This window comes from Protopterus annectens, chromosome 5.part1, assembly GCF_019279795.1.
Source record: "Protopterus annectens isolate FY-2018-M chromosome 5.part1, PAN1.0, whole genome shotgun sequence".
In the NCBI taxonomy this organism is placed as follows: Eukaryota; Metazoa; Chordata; order Ceratodontiformes; family Protopteridae; genus Protopterus; species Protopterus annectens.
This window is the reverse complement of record NC_056736.1, coordinates 314,888,885-314,911,740: the sequence shown is the minus strand read 5'-3', so window position 1 is coordinate 314,911,740 and position 22,856 is coordinate 314,888,885.

Here is a 22,856-nt window from a genome sequence, read left to right as displayed (position 1 = left end):
CTGTGCATTTTTAGTTAAGGTGGCTTACTGCTCCAGGAAACCCATAAAATCTCATTGCCAAAATCTAATTTTTCTATTAAATAGATCAAATGATTTGGAAGCATCCAATCTTAAGACTCTTTGTTTTCCTACCAGCAAAATTATACTAGACAGAAAATGTATTGTAGCAAGGGAAATTTTCCAGTTTGGAACAAATCGTATTAGTTCAGATGCAGTATGTTAAGCAGACAGTTTGACATTATTAAGTTTATCATTTTTGCAAGAACTGTTTAATCTGAAATTGAAACAAATATTGGTCTGCAATGGGCCACGTCACTCTATCTCCACGTCTTTTTTAATAAGACTTCTTTTTTTTGCATCATTAAATAAGATAATGTATGCAGGGAATGTCAGGAATGTAGCTGTTGAACCATTTTAACTATTCATGAATCTTTTCCACAGACACATGTGCACATAGACAAACAAACTTCTTCCTGATATCTTTATTTTTGTTGTTGCTGCTGTTGTGTTTTATTTCCTTGACACTACCTGCATTATGCATGTTTGGGGGAACCATACTTGGCTGCCCTCCCTACACACACACACACACACACACACACACACACACACACACACACACACACACACACACACACACATGAACTGCATTACTTCTAGCTGTTCTTTAATTAACAAATCTCCTTTGGCATACTATGCTTTTTCAAGAAATTGGGTCATGCCCTTTTCTCTCACAGGAGCTTTTCAAAATTTTTGTTTGTCACTGTAGTCCATATAGTAACCCCTTACACACACACAAATGCACATACACTTATACAACACACACACACACACACACACACACACACACACACACACACACACACACACACACACACACACACACACACACTGCATTACTTCTTGCTGTTTTTTTAATTAACTAATCTCCTTTGGCATGCAGTGCTTTTTGAAGAAATTGGGTCATGGCCTTTTCTCTCACAGGAGCTTTTCAAAATCTTTCTTTGTCACTGTGGTCAATATAGTACCCCCCCCCCCCCCCCCCACACACACACACACACACACTCAAACATATTTAAGAGGGTTGAATTAACTGCTTCCTGTCAGGTAATGGATTATTTCATAGAGTTTAGTCTTTCCAGTACATCTGTCATTGGAATTAAATTGTGTTTGATATGGAAGGAGAGTACCATGGACTTCTTGAAACACGAGATTGCTGTGAGAGAAATGTGCTGAGTAATTTGTAGTGAGTAAATGTCTCACTTAGTCCAGACCATCCCCAGGGTTCTTTAAAATCAATGACTCTCTTGGTGATACTTTCAGTGCAGTTGCTATTTGCAACTGGATGTGTAAGGACTGCTTATTACTCTGCAGCAGGGAATTTATTTCCATGTTGCTTTGCCGGTTATAGTTTAGATACTGCTATACAGAGTTTAGTAAGTCTTGAGCCTGATGTTAGTGTTACAACAAACAGCAAACTAGTTAGAGTTTTGTAATGCTATATATCTGCTTAAGGCTTGTTATTTTATACTTATTGTGTGCAATTGCCAATTTGTCTGTATATTTTATTCTCACAATGTATTAATTTATTTTAATAAAGAATCTTATTTATTGAAGTCCAAAAGTTGGTTACATATTAATTTATATAAGGGTAAAGGCACTGTGTTGGTTCTTCATAAGTGTTGGTAACCATCTTTCAAAGAGAGAGAGGGAGAGTGAGAGAGATTGCTTAGCTAATTGTCATAGGGTTTTACTGTATAGATACAGTACAGTTACATTATATTTGGCTAATTTTAAGAGTGGTACAGTAACTTGTAACTTTAGTGTGCCAGACTAGGCCTGATGGTGGCATTAAACTGCCATAGAAGCAAAAAAGGGGTTATTATATTGAAAGGTATTACTAGACTCTTATGGAAATTGTTTTGTTTGTGAATATAATAGTTTGGTCAAGTTACAGTTACTGTGTATACGTTAGCACTGTGTAGCAGTGAATAGCACAAGGGTCACAGTGAGATGGGTGAGTTCCTAGGGAGCTAGCATTCATGATCCTGCACTACAGGTGTTTAGTGAACCTTATTTGGGTATGGCTGGCATGGGCAATATCCCAAGGCAGCAATGTGCATTTAATAGATGGTCTTAAGGCACCTTTTCCTCTCTTATCAATGTGCATTTATATTTACATTTTTGTGCTTGTTTTCCATATTCAGTAATGCTTGCAGTGTAGATTTAAAGCCCACACCCCACTGCAATCATGTATGGCACCCCAAAGATAAAGAGAATGCTATTGAGCCTCCAGAAAGCTAATATTCCTGTGACATATTAACCTGCAGGATGGATGCAGATTGCTGATGTTCTGAGTGACGGGTGGTATGATGGTTGTGCTGTTAGATGCTGGTACTGTGCTACCCTGAAGTCAAATAAAAAATAAGAACTCTGAAATGCATATTATGTGCTTATTATAAAATGTCTATGGATGAGTGAGTCTATCCACAGTAACAGCTGGACCGATGTCATTAAGCATTGTGCAGCTCAGTATGTGAAACATCCCCAGGATACTAACCCCCCCCCCCACTTTAAATCATGCTCTGCATGAGATATTTCTCTGTTGTTTTCTGGTATGCTTTGTAAAACAGTTGATTTTTAGAACAGACTAAATCAGCATGGTGAGAGGAAGGTTGTGTGGATATGACATTGAGTCTAGGCTTGTTCATTCAGATATGTTATTATGTTAAGTACATAACACTTGCATCAATCCAACTGCTGACATAGAGTGGTAAAGCTCTAAGGTTCAGGTGACATATGTTTGAATATCAACGCAGGTAACTAGGGAAGAGGTATGATGAAGTGGAGTTTACTTGCTTTTTTGTTGAGATGGGTATGTGCTGGTGACATTCGGGTAAGGTATGATGAGGTGGAGCTTACTTGCTTCTTTGCTGAGATGGTATGTGCTGGTGACATTCGGGTAACACTCACATAATAGTGGTGATATAGTTGCTTTGCTGATATCCCAGTGCTGCAGTGTACAAGGGCATTTCAGGGACATATTGCCACAGAAGTGGGGTTATTTCCTTTACAAAGCTATTGCATGCCTCTTCTGGTGATGTCAGCACAGCACATCTCTAGAGTTAGGGCAAAAGATGAAGGCCACTGTGAGCCATAATTTATTTATTTATTAATTTATTTATTCCAGTTTGATGACCGGGGAGGTCCACTGAGCTCGGGGACCCCATTTTCAGTGAAGACCTAGGGAGAAAAGCTCCAACAATACATAGTTACATGAATAATTGCTAAGAAACTTTGCATATCTGACAAATAAACAGGTAGCATTCATAAAGAAATAAACAATTACAATTTTGTTTAGGTGTAAAAAACAGGCAAATGGCCTTTAGGCTAGAATTTACAGTATAGTTATATATACATAATGCAAATGAGCAAGATTAGCGAGGTCAGAGGTTAACCAGGAGTAAAAGTGGAGGAGACCTTGAGAGGTATAGGGTGAAGACTACAGTTGCATTTCCTGTTTGAGTAAAGGTGAGAATGAAGAAGGGTTTTAACATTTTCAAGGTTAACGCAGGTCCTAAGAGTGAAGGGAAGAGCATTCCATTTTTTGGCTAAGGTGAAGGAAAGCAGAAGTTGACCAGCTGGGCGCTTGGGTTTGTGGATGGTGATTAGGTTTTGGTGGGTAGATCTAAGTGTTCTATGGGGAGTATATGGTTGTATTATATTGGATAGTGCAGGGCACTTGGTAGTTTGTAATAGTAGTCTATAGGCAGTCGTGATTTGGAGAAAGTCAAGTTGGTTATGGAGTTCAAGCCAGTTTAATGAGTAAAGGGAGGAACAGTGATGAGAGGAAGATTTGGCTTTGGTAGCAAATCTGGAGATTTTATTTTAACATATTTCTAGTTTGGAGGATAGTGAGGAGGATAAATTAGTAAGCAGAGGGGTGCCATACAGTAGAGAGAGAAGGGGATAAGAAGTGGCGAGAGTTAGTCTGGTAGCAGGAGAGAGGAAGTGGTTGTTTCTATAAAGTAGGCCAAGTTTTATGTGGGTTTTCTTTATGTTTAGCTGGACGTGAGTATTAAATTTTAGGTGTTCATCAATGGTTACACCAAGAAGTTTGGCGGAGGGAACGACCTCTAAAATGGAGTTGTTATGGCTGATTATTTGGAATGAGTTTTTATCAATAGGGGAGGACTTAGAAGGAGAGAATAGAAGGATTTTAGTTTTGTTAGCATTTAATGAGAGGTGATTTTGGAGCATCCAGTTTTTGGTAGTAGAGAAGGCTGTTTGTGTCAGTAGTTGGAGATCAATTAAGTTGGAGGTGCCGCAGATCAAAGTAGAATCATCAGCATATTGAACAATTTTAGTATTGAGTATGGCCTTGTTAAAGTCGTTAATAAAGATGTTGAATAGAATTGGGCCAAGTATGGATCCTTGGGGTACTCCAGTGGGGGTAGAACAGAAGGTGGAGGTGCCCTGGCCCCATTTGACATCCTGGGACCTGGCAGAAAGATAGCTGGAAAACCAGGAGAGAGTTTTGTGGGAGAGATTGAGATTAGACAGATGATTTAGAAGGTGGGTGTGGGAGATAGTATCAAAAGCTTTAGATAAGTCCAACAGAACTGAGGATACTAAATTACCAGAGTCACAGGCTAAATTGACAGTATGTAAAAAGAAAAGAAGGGTGATGTTGGTGCTATGTCCTGGGTGGAAGCCATGTTGGGTAGGAGAGAGTAGCTGGTATTTGGTAAGGAATGGCAAGAGTTGAAGGTGGATGCATTTTTCAAGGAGTTTAGAGAGAGCAGAAAGGATGGCTATGGGGTGGAAATTAGATACGTTACAGTTTTTGCCACCCTTGTGAAGTGGAAGAATATATGCAGAGCACCATAGTTTGGGTACATAGGATTCAAGTAGGGATCTATTGATCAGGATGCTAATAGGGAGAGCAATACCATCAGAGGCTATTTTTAAGAAGGAGGAGGGAATGTTGTCGGGGGCATTGGAGCAAGGCTTTAGTTTAGAGAGTAGTTTCTTTATTTGGTAGGTGGAGATGGGTTTGAGTTCAAAAGTAGGGGGGAAAGGAGGGAGAAGATGTTTGGTTGGGGTGGGGTTGAGGGTTGTTGTTGGTAAAGGTCTTGGTTAGCTCAGCAATAGAAGTGGTGAAGAAGGTGTTGAATAGTGAGGCAATTTCAAGGTCAGATTTACTGGTGTCGGGGCAGGGATTGTTTTTAGTACCTGGTCTAAGGAGAGAGTTGATAGAGTTCCAAAATTTTTGGGTTTTTTTTGCATGATTTGTTTGCATTTTGATGTAATAGGACTTTTTATCTTTGATAACTTGTTTTTTGACAAGGTTTCTTAGTTGTTTGTATTTAAGTAAGATGTCTGGTTGTTTAGTTTGGAGGTATGTTTTCCAGGTTTTATCTCTTTGTAGCATAATCTTTTTGGTATCTTTGGTAAGTCACGGGGTGGTCTTAGTTTTTACTCTTTTTGTTCTTACTGGAGCTAGGGAGTTAAGGACATTTAAGAAAGTTGAATTGAAAAAGTCAATGGCTGAGTCTAATGGAAGAGTTTTCGGGGGTTCCAATTGTTATTCCTGAATGAATCAGAGAAAGTAGTAGAGTTAAAGTTAGAGAGGTTCCAAGTGTAGATAAACTGGTGGGAGTGTGGAGGGGGGTGAGGGAAGCTCGATGGGTAAAGGCAGGAAGGTGGTCTCCTAATGGGTCTGGTATGACACCAGATTGTATCACTTTATTGGGATGAGATACTAGGATCCAGTCTAGTATAGAGCCTGGGGGGTTGGTTTTGTTGGGTCTAGTAATGGTGTTAGTAAGTTGAGTGTAGTTAAATAGATTGATTGACATGGTGGGGTTAGGGTTGTTGATTTTGTTCCAGTCTGTATTTACATCACCCAATATGTAGGTTTCCAGTTTAATATTTGAGGAAGCCCAAGACAGGATGTCTTCCAGGATGTTGGTGTTGTTACCTGGAAGAATATAGAGGGAAATGAAGCAGATGCTTTTATGATTGTTAATTTTTAGAAGGCCTGCTACAAGTTCAGCATTAATAAAAGAAGGGATGGGATTAGGATATGGAGTAAAGGACAGCTGGTTGGAGTAGATTAGTGCGACACCGCCACCTTGAGTACTTAGGTGGTCAGATTGAAGTGATTGAAATCCAGGGGTAAGGAATTTAGAGTCACTTATGTGAGGTTTTAGCCAGGTTTCAGAGATGGCTACAATGTCAAGTGAGTTCTGAGTGAGCCAGGCATGAAAATGGGTTATTTTATTTTTTAGGCTTTGGGTGTTTAGGGTGAGGAATTTGAGGTATTTATTGGTGGAATTATTGCGGGAGCTAGTGTGGTTAGTAGGAGAGAAGTTTGGTCCTGGATTAGGGTGAATGTCACCGGCTAAGCAGAGGTAAGTGAGATAAGGAATAAGTTGTTTTGGTTTGTACTTTGTTAGAAATGTCTGGTAATGAAAAGGTCTGGGTTTGTAGTATTTAGTAGTGATTGGGAGAAGTTTTACTTTGAAGAGGAGGGAAGGGTAGGAGGGAACTGAAGAGGCTGAATGTTGAGGAAGTGTGTTGTGTGGGAGAGGTGGGGAGGCAGGGGTGGAGGGTGTAGATGGAAGTGAGTATAGGAGGTGGCATGGTATAGAGGAAGTAGAAGTATGAGGAAGGAAGTGGAAATAAAGGTTTTAGGAGTAGGAGAGTGCATGATAGATGGGGCCTGTTGGATGTAATAGAGAGGAGGTTAAGGGACTTAGGAGGGAAGTGGTGAGGTAGTGAGAGGCAGGTGGGGTGGAGGGAAAGTGTTGATGTCAACAGTCAGGAAATTCAGGAAATCTCAAGGCAGGATACACCAGGGAATGATATACATGCAGCAGGACAAAACTCTGGTTCTTTTGAGTGTTAGTACAGGTTCTGCTCAAGGGACCAGTACAGCACTGGGAAAGTAAGTGTTCGCTTTAGATGGATTTCAACAGTCAGGAATTTCAGGATTCAGAAATTGGTACAGTTGTTTCATACCACTCAAAAGTTGTACATATCTTACATGAACAAAATCATTAAATACTGCTTATCCAAATTCAGTCAATAGACAACAATTCAGTACAGAATGGGTTTTACCACACGAAAAGAGAAATCTTTGTCAGCAAGGACTAATACAACATGGATTCAGTTGGGAACAGCATCTTGTAGGGCATTGAAATATTTAAAGAGCTCAGGAACTGGTAAACACCGACGAGCATTAACTTCCTTTTGATTAAGAGTGAAATCAGCGTTGCGAGGATCTTGCCCTGTGAGTACACCTATGGCAATAGCTGCAGATAACTCTATGGCCTCCACTAGTCTTTTGGCTTATGCAACTAGTAGTGTTGATTCAGGATCATTAGAAACATAGACGAGTGCAGCAGTTGGTGTTCCTTTTACGGGACGTAAACTTTTTCCTCTGCCAGAGCCTTTACCGATAAAACAGGAACAACAGAATGGACGGTCACAGAGCAGAAAAAGCCATAAAATACACAGCTACAGTCTTTATATACTTATAAATGTGCTAGCATTAACAGGCTATGTAACAGGATAGTGCTGACATAGCCTTCTTCTTCTTCTTTTGGCTTATCTCGGTTAGGGGTCACCACAGCAGATCATCTGTCCACTCATGATTGGCTGTGGAGTTTTACAGTGTCGAGTTGCCAGCCTGGCACCCAACCTTCCACAGAAGGCACACACATGCACGCACTCACACCTAGGGCCAATTTAGTGTGTCCAAATCCACCTACTGCATGTCTTTGGGATCTAGGAGGAAACCGGAGCACCAAGAGGAAACCTACGCGACCACAGGGAGGACATACAGACTCCACACAGAAGGTACCCCAGATGAGAATCAAACTGGAGAACCTCTTGCTGTGAGGCAGCAACGCTAACCGCTGCACCACCATGGCCGCCCAGTGCTGACATAGCCTGCAGTTCCAAAATTCTTCTAACTGATGTAACTGATGAAAGAAAAATATTTTCCAGGGTAGATATTTTATGTCTGACACATAAGCTGGCTTAAATGGAGAGACAAAAAGGGTTTCTGTGATAAAATAATGATCCCACAGTGGAAGAGGATCACCTACCAAGGGATTGTTAAGGAAGATATCCTTCAGAAACGTCCTGCATGCCTTCAAAGAAGTTAGCGACATAGAGTTTGAGCCTTGATGGATATTAGAAATATCAAACATTTGCACTTTTATAAAAAAATAGCTGAGGCCTGTATTTTGACATACATAACCCAGCACAAATGGTATTTGAGCACTAAAAGGATCTAGGCCCCGGAAGAAAACTCAGATGAAAAACTGAATCCATTACTTTTGTAAGATTTACTAGTACTGGACTTTCATGCAGAAGTGACAATCTGGACTACATCTGAGAGGTAGACAGGGTCTCTGGACATTAGTGAAGCTGGAATATCCATGAAGTTAGATGTAGCGAATTGAGATCCAAATGGCACTTTCTGGAGAGATGCGATTGTAAGGTCTTGGGAGTTGAGGTAGAGAAAGGCTGATGAAGGGGAACTGCATTTGTTAAGGAAAAAACAGAGCTATGAGAATGATTTTAGACTTGTGCTGCATGGCTTTTAAAATGATGAACCTCAGAATCTGAGGAAGTAGGCAAAAAGTGTGGAAGTGTCCATGGGGGAGGGGTGGAGAGTATTCCTAGAACATTCATCAAGAGGAGAGATCAGGGAAAAGAAATTGCTGTCCTTGGTGCTGATCAGAGAGGAAACAATGTCTCAGCAAGGCTTTTGCTAGTGATGCCACAATTTTGTGATTCTGATGCACTGAGGGGGACACACTTTTTTGGTATCAAGTGAACCTATCTACTAAAGAGGTGGTCTCCCCCAGGAAGTGCTTGGTTAGCTGACATAGCCTGTTTTCATACTTGTAATGTCTCTCAGTAGTTGGAGTAGAAGTGGATTCCACCCTGCATGTAGTAAATTACTAAGATGTTGGAGCAGATGGCTAACACACCTTGATGTAGACAGGCTTAAAAGGCTTGGAGAATAAGACGCTATACCATCATCCCCAGAACATTTATCCATCAACTGGTCTATGAATTTGACCATACACTTTGAAAAGTTTACCCTTGACAATGCCCCCCACTCCCTTGAGCAGACAAAGGTGTTGCCCCTGTCACATTCAGTGTATAGCCTCTGTCTGAGATGAGTTATGTAGGCTTATTTATTTATTTATTTTTAAGTACACTTATCCAAAGACCCTTTTCAGACACAACCCTGGCCCAGATGGCAAATAATTACAACAATTACAATCTTTAAAAATTCTTCACCAAATATACTGTCCCCTATTCATAACAAAATCAGGTGTACCTTATTTATTAAGACCTTCATTCACTCTTTCCACTTGTTTGAGAACATTCCATAAAATCCCTCCTGCTACATGCAACAGTATTTCTGTGTCTTTAAAAAGAAAATTATTTCTCAATGAGTGCCTTATTATTGAAAACCAGTGTAAATGCTTTTGTGACAGTGGTCAATTGCAGTAAAACAGCACATTACAATACTTGTAGTATATTAACTTGCGTCCTATTTCTCTGTCACTAGAGATACTCTTTGTCAGCTGATTAGTTTCTTTATTCTGCAGTATAGGTGCTGTATCTCATCAGCACCTAGAAGCACTAGTACAACTTACCCTTCCTTTCAGAAGGAGCATCTGCTTTCATTCTGACTCAGCTCATCTGTTATATTCTCACTTTGCATGAATTTATACTCTGCACTTTTTGTAAATCTTTAACATATATTCTCATGCATTACTCCTGTATTTTAATGCATTTATTTTTATAATTTGCCATCATTTGCTCTTATGTTATCTCATTCCCTCATCCATATGCTGTGTCCTTCTTCTGAATGCCTTCTATTTTCATTTTGTTGTATATAATTCTTATTCCGTTTGTATCATATAAGTATGCTCTGATTGCCCTTGCCTTCATGACCTGTGCCATGGCTGAAAATTATCCTTGAACCAGTTCACATTACTCAGTTAACAAATAAAATAAAATAAAATCAACCAACAAACAAATGAATGAATAAATGAATGAATGAATGAATGAATGAATTAAATAAATAAATGTGCTATATATCAAGTTCCAGGAAGAGAAAAAGCTAACAATAAGGATCGCAGGCAGGGAGCATGTAGAACTGAGAAAACAATGCATCAAATATGCTAAACAGACAGCAGGTAATAACACCATCATAGAAGATGTAGCAGAATAATGAATATTGCAGGTGATGTGAACAGTTATCGAGTTCGAAACCTGAGACCAACAAACTCAGAGTTTATTTTGAATTCTCACTTACAAGCTTGTGAAAGAAAGCATGGTAATAGATGCTGCCATAATACCCAAATACCTGAGGCAAAGATGGGCTGTGATGCTTTAGAAATGAACAGTCTGTCAAACAAGCGATTAAAGAGGAAGGTTCCTATCTGTGGGTAAATAGGCTTTGCACAACACTGTGTCCAGATGACAGCCTATGAATGTTAGAGGTTGGGATGGTTCCAACTAAATCTTTGTAATGTTCTCCATTATTCTTAAGGACTGAAACAGTATGATCAGGGACTCCCAATCAGCTGTCAGCCTTTTAAAGGAGGAACAACAAGGACCAATCTTCAAAGTTGGGAAATACTTTTACTCGTTGAAGTCTATGATACTCCATAACAACAAATATACAGTTTTTGGCCTGTATCCACTGATTATTGAGGCCTACTCTCCAAACCACTGTACTGGATTGTTTGCTCCCACAGCAAAAGCCCTATAGCCAATTCAATCTTTTGGGTATAGGATGAGTAAGCTGAAAGTGGATGACACTCTTCCATACTAGGGATCAGTGCATGTGTATGATCAAATTGCCCAACAGCTATTGTAGACAGTACTTCCATATCATCATTGGCCTGCATCTGGGATTCAGCCATAGAGAGTGTTCCCAGACACTCAGTCCCTTCTCCTTTCTGCCCTATGAAGAGAGATGAAGAGGTAACACATCATTATTCCTCTTTGTCCCCACACCTGCTCCAGTAGGTTCCCAAGTGGCTAATTGCTCCTGAGTCACTTAGGTCATATTCAGAGCTGTATCTCTCTATTTGAATGGAGGTGGTGACTAGCATACATTTGGCAAACACTTTGGGGTTGAGCTGAGATGAAGTAGAAGAGATGAGTACTGATAATGACTGTCTGCATCATAAAAATGAAGATAACACTTGGACCCCCTGATGATCTTTATGTGTCATTAGGTGTCTTGGAAGTCCAAAGATCCCATTGTATCTCCTTCTGAGCGATGCAGAAGGATGGAATGCATCATGACCATCTCAAAAGTTTCTTTTGGAATGAACTGGTTTAGGCCACTTAAGTCAAGAATGAAACTGAGTACCAAAAATAACTTGCAGTAATAACCTAGCCTTTCCTGTTCTGATACAACCTCCTGATTGCAATTTCTAAGCGCAGGTTTAAAGCCTCTTCTTAGTGTAAGCTTTTAATAATGTTGGATGTTGTGCAATGGTAGAGAGTGAGATGTTGGAGGGTTGTGAAACAGGATTGCTTGGATCCCCATTGCACTTCAGATGCTTATTATTGCAACTCCTAGAATGAAAACAACAGCAGCATCCAAAAACAGCAAAACTAAAGAACACTAAATGTTGATAATTATTTTTGTCTTTTTAGAGCTATTTTATGCAGGGGGACAAGCTCAGCTTCCCCGCAACCCCCAGTATGGAAGATTGCACACTCCACACCCATGCTACTCATATATACTAACTCCAAGATTCTCAGAGCAAAGTGAATGCATTCTCACACAGCTATCTTGGACTTAATATACGTAATTTTCCAATTTTGCACACTCAGCCTTGCTTATCCAGGACTTGCACTTATGTGTCTTAGAATTTAAAACTGTTACTGGCATTTTTTATCCCCTCTAAAAATTATTGCCTTTATCTCCATGTTCTCCCTTTTTAATTTCTCCAAATCTTTTGGGTTTCTAATACCATGACAGGAATGGACCCCATTCCCAAGTCAAAGTACGATTAAAGTTAATGAAATTAGTATTGTTTCACTCTTTGATGTCACCCAAAAGTGCTGTTTGCAGCACCCGCAATTTACCCAGTAATGACTTTTTCTACAATTCGTACAAAGTTACATGTATTGGTAGCATATCTAAATATGATTGATTTTTATAGGACCCATTGCTACTGCTACTATTGGAACTATCTGGGTATCTTTCTTCCACATTGCTCTTGTTTCTGCTTGCAAATCCTGATATTTTACGACTTTGTGTGTCTCTGTATGCAAGATTCTGTAGTCACTGGGTGTGGTGATTTCAATGATCAATGCTACTTTTGTCTTCTTTTCTTGGACGAGTATATCAGGTTTTCTAGTTTCTATGTTTTGAACTGTTGGTAATGAATGATTCCCATGTGATGCAGACTTCATCATTTCCTATGATGTTTTCTGACTCATGTTTCCAGTGCTTTTCAGCCACTTCATTGCCATAATGTTTGCACAATCCCCAGTGCAACAGTCCCGCCACATTATTATGCCTTTCTGTATACAGTCCTTCTATCATTAGTATGTCGCAACCAGCAATGAGTTAACTGTTTCCAATTCTGTTTTACAAAACCTATATTTGTCTGTTTCTCCCACATGTTCAATGGACTTTGTAAACCAATGTGTATGTAGTCCAATATCTTGTGCTGCCAATATTAGGCTTTCATCTCTTGGCTTGAATTGGCCTCTCCTTAACCATTCCTGCGTTCATTCCTGATCAACATGAGTTTCTTCAATAAGTTTTCTATACTTGCAACTATATTTATGTATTTTCCATATTTCTTGCCTTCTCATCTGGTCCTTCACCTTATATTCTTTCTTTTGCTTTTTGGCACATTCAGTTGCTGCCCAGTTTTTATCCACTTGTGGTTTGAAATCCATTCATGCTTGACGGCAATATGCTTCTGCTAGCCTAAGCCTCATGTTTCAAAACTTTCATTACATTTGGGTCGTGTGAGGTCAGCAGATATGTGTGGAGTCCCACGATTGCAGATCTGTACATGTATTCAATTTCAAGGAGGCCCATCCCTCCTTCGGGATGCGGCATATATAATCTTGGTATGCACTGATTTTTAAAAATCATTTGGTGAGCATGATGCATCCTTCTTGTTTTCATATCTAATCTATCCAACATGTTTTGGGGCCAGTCAATCACTCCAAAACTGTAAGTTAGTACAGGAAGAGCAAACTGGTTTATATCCTGGATTTTGTTCCTAGATGTCAACGCTGGTTTCAGAATTAATTTACGTCTTCTAAAGTGCTCCTTACTAAGTTTTATCCACATTTGTTCATGTTTTATTGTTGATCCTTCATCAGTTCCCAAATATTTATACACTCCCTCTTGCTCAAGTTCTTTTATATCACATTCTTGCCCCAAACTGATGTTTTCTTGGTGTTGCAGATTTCCTGCTTTAAATGTTGCTTTTGCACATTTATCAAGACCAAATGACATTCTTATATCATCTGAAAAAGTGTTGATAACTTGCAGTTGTACTTTCAGTTTCTCATCTGATGAGCTATACAGTTTAAAAGCATCACATAGAGAAGATGAGAAGCCTTTACACTTTGTTGTTTTCTAGGAGCCAAATTATAGCCATGACCTAAGCTGTTAAATAGACTTAATGGGTTAAGGGCAAGGCAGAATAGCAGCGGTGACAGACAGTCCCCCTGGAGTATCCCCCCTTTGAATTTTTATCCCTGGAATAATACTTTGTCCTTTATCATGGCTTAACTGCAAAGTGGTCTGCCACTGTTTCATGATCACTGTGATATAGTTCATCAGTTTAGGGTATTATCTTTATACATTCTTAAACACACTTTTATCTATAAATGTGGGATGTTATCAAATGCTTTTTTGTAGTCAATCCATGCCATACTTAAATTCTTCCATTTTTTTACAGTCCTCCACTATGACTTTATTTAACAGCAGATGCTCCTTTGTTCCATATGACTTTCTTGCATTGGCCTTTTGTTCTATTTCCATAATTGAGTTTTCTTCTAAATGATTATAGACTCTGTCGCCATCAATTCCAGTGTATAGTTCATACGTCATCGGAAGGCAAGTCACTCGTCTATATTTTTTAGGGTAGCTTGCAGGTTCACTCTCAAGTAGGAGCATTGTTTTTCCTGTTGTTAGCCAGGTTGTTGTCTGTTCAGGGTGTGCATATAGATAGTTCTTACTCATGGCTAAATCTTCATGTAAAGATATTAATACTTTTAACCAGAAGTTAGGTACTGCATCTGGGCCTGGGGTTTTCCAATTTGAGGCTTTTCTTAACTTTGTTTCAATCTCTCTGCCTGTTACTTCATTCCATTCCATATCCTGTACCTTTAAGCTTCTTATTCTTTCTTTTACTTCTTCTGCCCATTTAGCATCTTTGTTATCTTGCACAGGATCTTCATAGATACTTCTCCAAAATTTATCTATTTCTTCTTTTTTTGGTGGTCTTTCAATTCCTTTTACCTTGTTTCCCAAATACACACATACATACAAATATTTCAAGCACTGCCATTAAAAGCCCTTCTAGCTTGCCAATATACCATAACATGTGCTCCCATAATAAGTGTCTAGGCTGTTTTTAAAAGTATCTAAACTAGTACTTGCTTTATTGTAATTTGGTAGTCTGTTCTGTGCATCAGCTACTCTGTCAGAGAACCAATTAGTACACTTCTCATTCCTATAGAGTCTTCTGCATAGGTTGTCTGATGATTCTCTAGTACTTTTTGATAACCCCAAACATTCCCAGAGGTAGTTGGCTCTAAATGCCCTATATACATGAATAAGATCTCCTCTTAGATATCTATAAGAGACACTGTATAATTTCAGATATTTTAGGCTTTCATAATAACTTAAATTTTCACATCCATGAATGCTCTTGGTATATTTTTGCTGTACTCTTTACAGTTTACTCATGCTTGTTTTCTTATTGGGTTTCCATATTGTTATTCCATACTCAAGTTTGGGTCTAATGTAACTAACAAACAATGACTTCATAATTTTTGATTTCCTAGACTTTATAAATCTTTTTATACAACCTATAGTTCTATAACTATCTTTAACCAATTGGTTGATATGATTAGAAAAACTCATAGCTGAATCTACCCATATACCCAGGTTCTTGAATAAGTCTACAGTTTCAATCACTGTGTGCTGTATTAAATATTCACCTTTCAATGTATGTCTCCCAAATCTTGTATGCTTAGGTTTTGATGTATTTATCAGTATATTGTTCTCATGTGCCCAAACGGTCAATTTACTCAAGTTATTTTGCAGACATGCCTTATCTGTAACATCCAATCTGTTTACCAAATTTCAGATCATCTGCATATAGACAGTAGAACACCTCAGATGAAAAGTTAAGTCTCAAAGATACAATTTAGACAAGTAAGGGCCTAGGATAGAGCCCTGTGGAACACCCTGACTGTAACCAAGGATTTCACCTGTCCATTTGCTGTATGACACTTACCATGTCCTATTTATAAGGCATGCAGCTATCCATCTTATAAAGCGTACATCAATACCTAGTTGTACTAATGTATTAATCAGTGATTTGTGTATGACCCTGTCAAATGCTGAAGTTAAATGTATATAAATTACATCACAGCACAATTTTTCATTCATAGCTGTTATTATATTGTTATGGAACATCATGGTACAGGTGGTAATAGATCAGTTTTCAACATATGCATTCTGATATATGGTTTCAAGTCGCACCCTATCCAGTACTGACAATAACTTTTCCAATATTACCTTCTCCATTATTTTTTCCACAACATGAAAGTAGACTTAAGGGTCTATATGACTCTCGGTTTGTCCTACTCTCCTTTCCCTTGAAGACAGGTTTAATAAGTGCATGTCTCCAATCCTGAGGAATCTCCCCATATTTATATGACCTAGTGAATAAAAGCTATAATGGTACTGTAAGTTCCTGCTGAAGTGTTCTCGGGTCATTGTTACTAATTCCATCAACTCCCTGTGCTTTGTTTGGATCCAGTTTGTGCAGTTCTTTTTTCAATATAATCTAATTTGATTCCAGTCTCTGGGGTTACCTGGAATTCTCTTGGGTCATCAATAAATTGCTTATTTTGTACTTTTCTTTTGTATTTATCTGCGTATCTTCCAAGTTTTTCCACCTGTGCTGAGATTTTTAGTTTATTTGCAATAGTGAATGATAGATCCTGATCTGTTCTAATACTGTGCATTGCTTTTATCATGTCTATCTTCCTAAGTATTTTTGTTGAGCTATTCCTGCTTCTATAGTCTTCTAACAGTGACACTTATTATCTTAGTTGTCTTATAGTTTGCTCTATCTGATACCTCCATGATGATATTCGATTTCTCCCCTTTCTCTCCCTCACTACCCTGTGTTCTTGTGGTAGAACTTTATCAGTTATTAATTAAGCTGCACACTAATATATCCTGTTTACTTCTGTTATATCACATGGATCTCTATGGACAGTCCTAATTATTGTGCTAATATGTTTTATCAAACTTCTGACTTTTTGGGTTTTATTTACCCTCTGCAGTCTGTTTCTTTCATTGATCTTAATATGTCTATCTATCTCTATTAAGTCAAGCAACTCCATGTTCTCCATGACGGCTGTGATGATGTAAAATATTACCAGCGATGTCTGGGGAAATAGGGCAATGGATGTGTAACATATGCCAGCATAGCTAGCCGGTGTTTTGTAAAGAATTGTATGTCATTTATATATTAAACTGATTTGTAAAGGTGCTTATGTTAAAGATGTACCAACAGTGGGTCTTGCTGGACAGAAAAGAAATACACCTGTATGTCCGACTGTATTGTAACCGTTGAAATAAATATATTGTAACAGGGGATACTGGAAGAGAGGAGGTTAAGTTTGAAAAATAGTCTGAAATTAAATTACCTGGTTTAGGCCATAAGGATTGTACATTACAGTTCTGATTGTAGCCAGATACAAAATGTCTTTGAAAACCAGGACTAGGAATGCTAGTGCATTGTCCTTAAGGGTGAACTAATTGCTATGCTGGAAGGGTGAAAGTTTCTGAAATGGTTGTATAGCTTTCAGATGTTATAACACATCTTAGCAAAGCTGTATGTCTGTGTTATGGTAATACATATGTGCAATATTCTGGCTTAGTTTCTAGTAAGGGGGGGAGTGTGGGAGCTAGATGTCAGGTGACCAGATGTTTGTAATGTCATTCTGTAATCTAGCAGTGAAATTATGTATACTATTAGATGAGACAGAAGTCTCAGGGCAGGCTGTGTGTGAAAACTGACAAGAAGGAAGACCACTCACCTACTTCATCTTGCCTTGCTGTAGTAAGTGAACTAGGGAACAGTAATTCTTTAGATCAGTCAGGAAACTATAGTGAGACTAGTTAAGTACTGTTTTCTGTATCTGTGTGAACCTTTCCATCTGTGTTATTTTTAATATTTAGCCCAACCAGAAACAGGAAATCAAAACTAATCCAACAAAAGTAGAATACAATGTCCAGGTACCACAGTCATAAACCAAATAATCCACTTTAATGCAATAAAATCACAGGAGCAACCACCATTAGCGCTTTCGTCTTAGCCACAAGACTTCTTCAGATACTCCTTCCATGTGTTACAGATCTTTTATATACAACATAATTAAACATTAATTGACAATTTAAAAAATTGCTTGACAATTTAAAGAAACAATGCCAAGTGGCACTTCATATTCATCCTAAAAAGTATCAGAAAACCATTGTATTAAACATCATCCCTTTTTGAATTTTTGCCTTTTTGAAAAATATATAATAACTCCTTAACTATAACAAATATAAAACCTTTTCTTAAAAAAGAATATTAAAAATACTAAAATAATACCATATCAGCAATTTAAATAATGATGCTTGTAAACAATAATCTTAAGGGCTATAGACCTAACCCTTCTAAATACCCTACCTGAAAAATTCACACTAAAGATGCTTCCTGTACTAAAACTGGTTTGACAGAAATATATTCGTTTAATCCAGGGGGTATGTTAGATTTTAACCTTAGTTGCCATTTTAATTCTTTATTAAGCAACATATTCTTTAAATCACCACCCGCTGTATTGTTTCTAACTATGTCTATAATGCCAAATTTGTATCCACTAAACAACCTACAATGGATCGAATGTTTATATAAAACGCTAGTCTCTTTCTTAGTTTTGACATCATAACAATGTTCGTATATCCTGTCTTTGAATGCCCTCTCCGTTTTACCCACATAATATGCGGGGCATCCATTACACCTAGCCAAATACACTAGCATCTTTGTGTTACAGTTACCTTTGCAGAATTTAACCAAACTGCCAAGCCCATTTGCCAACTGTATATTATTCTCCCTCAGAATATTAGAACATTGTTTACAACTACCACAGGGAACTGTAGCCTTTCCATCATAATTCTTTTGAGGTAAAGGTACCTCAAAAATTCTTTTAAAATTGATACCTGTCCTAAAAGAAAAAGAAGGTCCTTGACCAATCATTTCAAACAGTTCCTTGTTAGCCTTCAACATACTCCAATTGTTCCCTATTATTTGCATAAAAGGTTCATTAAAAACATTATACTCTATTACACATGCCCTTTGATATTTATTAACAATTGCTGTTTTAGGGTTATAAATATGGTGTGTGGTAACATTATTGATATTATTATTTGCCCTATCTATCAATGGCTTACCTAAAAGTGATCTATATTTATGTCCCCAACCTCTATAAACTTCTTCCAATACCTCATCAATCAATGTATCAGGGTATTCCCTCTCAACGAACATAAGTTTCAGTTTCCTAAACTCATGTTCTAGGTCCTCATGCTCTGACGTCATACGGGCAATACGCACTGCCTGCCTTTTAATTAAGCTCCTTTTCATGGACATGGGATGATTACTAGAAAAATGTAAGTAATTATTACACCATGTAGTCTTCCTATATATTTTGGACTTAAAACCATTTTAGTTTGTAATATAGTAGTGTCCAAATAATTAATAGCTATCTTATCCCATGTATATGTAAATCTAAGAAAGGGGGTGCTGCCATTAATGTACTCAACAAAATTTTTTACACAGTCTTCCTCTCCTGCCCATAATATGAATATATCGTCCAAAAATCTAACATATAGACGAATGTTCTTCATATAATCACTTTGAAATACAAATTTATTCTCCCATTCTAACATAACTAAGTTCGCATAAACTGGTGCGCACGCTGCCCCCATTGCAACACCACTAATCTGCTGGTAATATTCACCCTGAAAGTGTATATAATTATTATCCAGCACTACCTCCATCAATTCCAAAATTAGCTGAATTTTATCATAGGGCAAAGTAGATAGTTTATAAACACTGTCACTGAAATATTTAAACCCCTCAACTCTAGGTATACTAGTAAATAAATCAGTAACATCAATAGTAAGAAAACTCAAGTTTTCCTGCCAAACCTCATGGGTTAGTTTACTCAAAAATTCCCAAGAATCTTTGATTAAATGATTAGTGTTTATTACTATTTCCTTCATCCAGTAATCTATAACTACTGCAATGGGATGTGTTTTTGAACCCTTAGCCGATATGATTGCCCTAAATGGAGGTTCCTTAATACTTTTATGAACTTTAGGTGTTCCAAAAATAATAGGAACTTTAGGATTCTGTTGTTTTAAAAAATATACTGTCTTCCCACTTATCCTATTTTCTAACACATACTCTTCCAGCAATGAATCAATCCGTCCATAAGCTATGTTTATCTCATTTTTAGAAACAGGAGACTATGTCTCGATATCCATCAAGATGTTTGTAATAACATTATTATATTCTTCCATACTGTACAAAATGACACCCCCTCCCTTATCTGGTTTCATAATACGTAATGAACTATCATTTTTAATTCATTAAGCAGAGCTCTTTCTTCCATGCTTAAATTATTCTGCCCTCTGTTTTTCTTATGAACGCCATAAGCCACATATAATTCATCAGTAACTTGTTTTTCAAAAGTCATGAGAACTGGATGAAGAGGGGGATTTATAGTACTATCCCTGGTAGGACCTAATTCACTTACACAATCTATTGCTTCGTTATCTTTATTTTTATATACCATAGCTAAATTAAGTTTCCTTAAATATAATTTCAGGTCAACTAAAGCATGGGCAATGTCTCCTTCACTCGAAAACACAAATTTAAACCCTTTAGACAACAACACAAAATGTTCTTTTTTCAAAGTTATACCAATATAATTGTATATTTTGAACCCATTATACTCAGCCACTATACCATCTTTATCAGCTTCATAAGTTATTACACTCTCATTCGAACCCTTTTCCAACCCTTGTTGTTCTGGTATGGTGTTTGTGGGCAATGTTGGCCCAAATCCAAGTTGTATCTGTTCTTGTTGGCCAATCTCTCTGACCTTCTTGGAACATACAAGTTTTTTTGTTGGTCTGAAAAGGAATCAAGTTCATCCAACCCTCTGTGAACTTAATTCCTAGTCCTGTCTTCTCTATTATGCTGAAAATTCAACCCATCATTCTCCAAATGAACTATACCCGTTTTGTTATATATATATTGTTCTTTAACTCTAGGCTCTGGATATGCCTTTTTACTTGCATACTGCTATTTGTCTCCTATCAACTTTTTCTGTTTTTTTAAAAAAATGTTGTCGACCCTTTTGTTAACCCTAACCAGTACTTTTTTATATAAATTATCATATTCCATATATAAAAGATCTTTTAAGATGTTATTATTCAATTGTTCCACCTCTTTCTTTAATGCTTCTATTGTACCTTCATTATACTTCATAATCTTTTTAAGCAAATTAATACCACAGTCATCAAAAAAAGAGTGAAATTCGTTAATAGCATCATGTGTATAATTTATACCAAAAGGATATTTAAAAATCCTAAGTCCTTGCGGAACAATATTTAAATCATAACAACATTGCAAATAACCATTGTCCATCTGGACACACTTTAACTTAAAAAGTTTTTTCTCAAAGCTGAGTATCATGTCTTTTAATGTAGGAAACTGTCCGTTGTTGTCTGTAACTTGAATGTTTGTATTTAAGTCACTCGTAGGGACAAAATTATAGTTTTTAGAAATAATGTCCCCCAAAGACGCTATGTCCCCAACTGAGTTCCTTATGCTCTCCGTTCTAACAGGAATGTCACTCGCTTCAAAAACATTAGCTACAGTACCTTTAATGCACTTGGTTGGTGCTTGTTCTTTATTAATCTCAGTCAATGTAGTGATAACCTTCATGGATGCCATTCCTTTAGTGTTGTGTTTATTTCCTTCCCTCAAAGCCCACGCCGAGTGCACAGCCATTTCCACTCTAGGGCCAGCAGGGACCGTTTGCGGTGATGACGTCACCGGCACTAAGTTCAATCTACCAGATACAGGGGAAACCAAGTTTGTATACACAACACTGCCGTTCGGCTCCTTTTGACTAAGCAATTTAATCAGCTTAGTCAGATCACCCTTCAAGGCTGTAATTTCTTCCCTCACTGCACATAGCTCCATTTGGGTACGTTGTGCGTCATCCAGTACACCGAGGTCATCCTCAATAAGTGTAGAGTTGCTGGACCTGATCTCAAACACCATAAAATATCCTCACGTACAAACGATCACAAAAATAGGATGAAAGAAGTGCCTAAATATCACCAGTTAGTGTTTATAGCTTATGCCAGTACCTGGAGCTCGGAATACTAAGCCCAACCAGAAACAGAAAATCAAAACTAATCCAACAAAAGTAGAATAAAATGTCCAAGTACCACAGTCATAAACCAAATAATCCACTTTAATGCAATAAAATCACAGGAGCAACCACCATTAGCGCTTTCATCTTAGCCACAAGACTTCTTCAGATACTCCTTCCATGTGTTACAGATCTTTTATATACAACATAATTAAACATTAATTGACAATTTAAAAAATTGATTGACAATTTAAAGAAACAATGCCAAGTAACACTTCATATTCATCCTAAAATGTATCAGAAAACCATTGTATTAAACATCGTCCCTTTTTGAATTTTTGCCTTTTTGAAAAATATATAATAACTCCTTAACTATAACAAATATAAAACATTTTCTTAAAAAAGGAATATTAAAAATACTAAAATAATACCATATCAGCAATTTAAATAATGATGCTTGTAAGCAATAATCTTAAGGGCTATAGACCTAACCCTTCTAAATACCCTACCTGAGAAATTCACACTAAAGATGCTTTTTGTACTAAAACTGGTTTGACAGAAATATATTCGTTTAATCCAGGGGGTATGTTAGATTTTAACCTTAGTTGCCATTTTAATTCTTTATTAAGCAACATATTATTTAAATCACCAGCCCCTGTATTGTTTCTAACTATGTCTATAATGCCAAATTTGTATTCACTAAACAACCTACAATGGATCAAATGTTTATATAAAACGCTAGTCTCTTTCTTAGTTTTGACATCATAACAATGTTCGTATATCCTGTCTTTGAATGCCCTCTCTGTTTTACCTACATAATATGCGGGGCATCCATTACACCTAGCCAAATACACTAGCATCTTTGTGTTACAGTTACCTTTGCAGAATTTAACCAAACTGCCAAGCCCATTTGCCAACTGTATATTATTTTCCCTCAGAATATTAGAACATTGTTTACAACTACCACAGGGAACTGTAGCCTTTCCATCATAATTCTTTTGAGGTAAAGGTACCTCAAAAATTGTTTTAAAATTGATACCTGTCCTAAAAGAAAAAAAAGGTCCTTGACCAATCATTTCAAGCAGTTC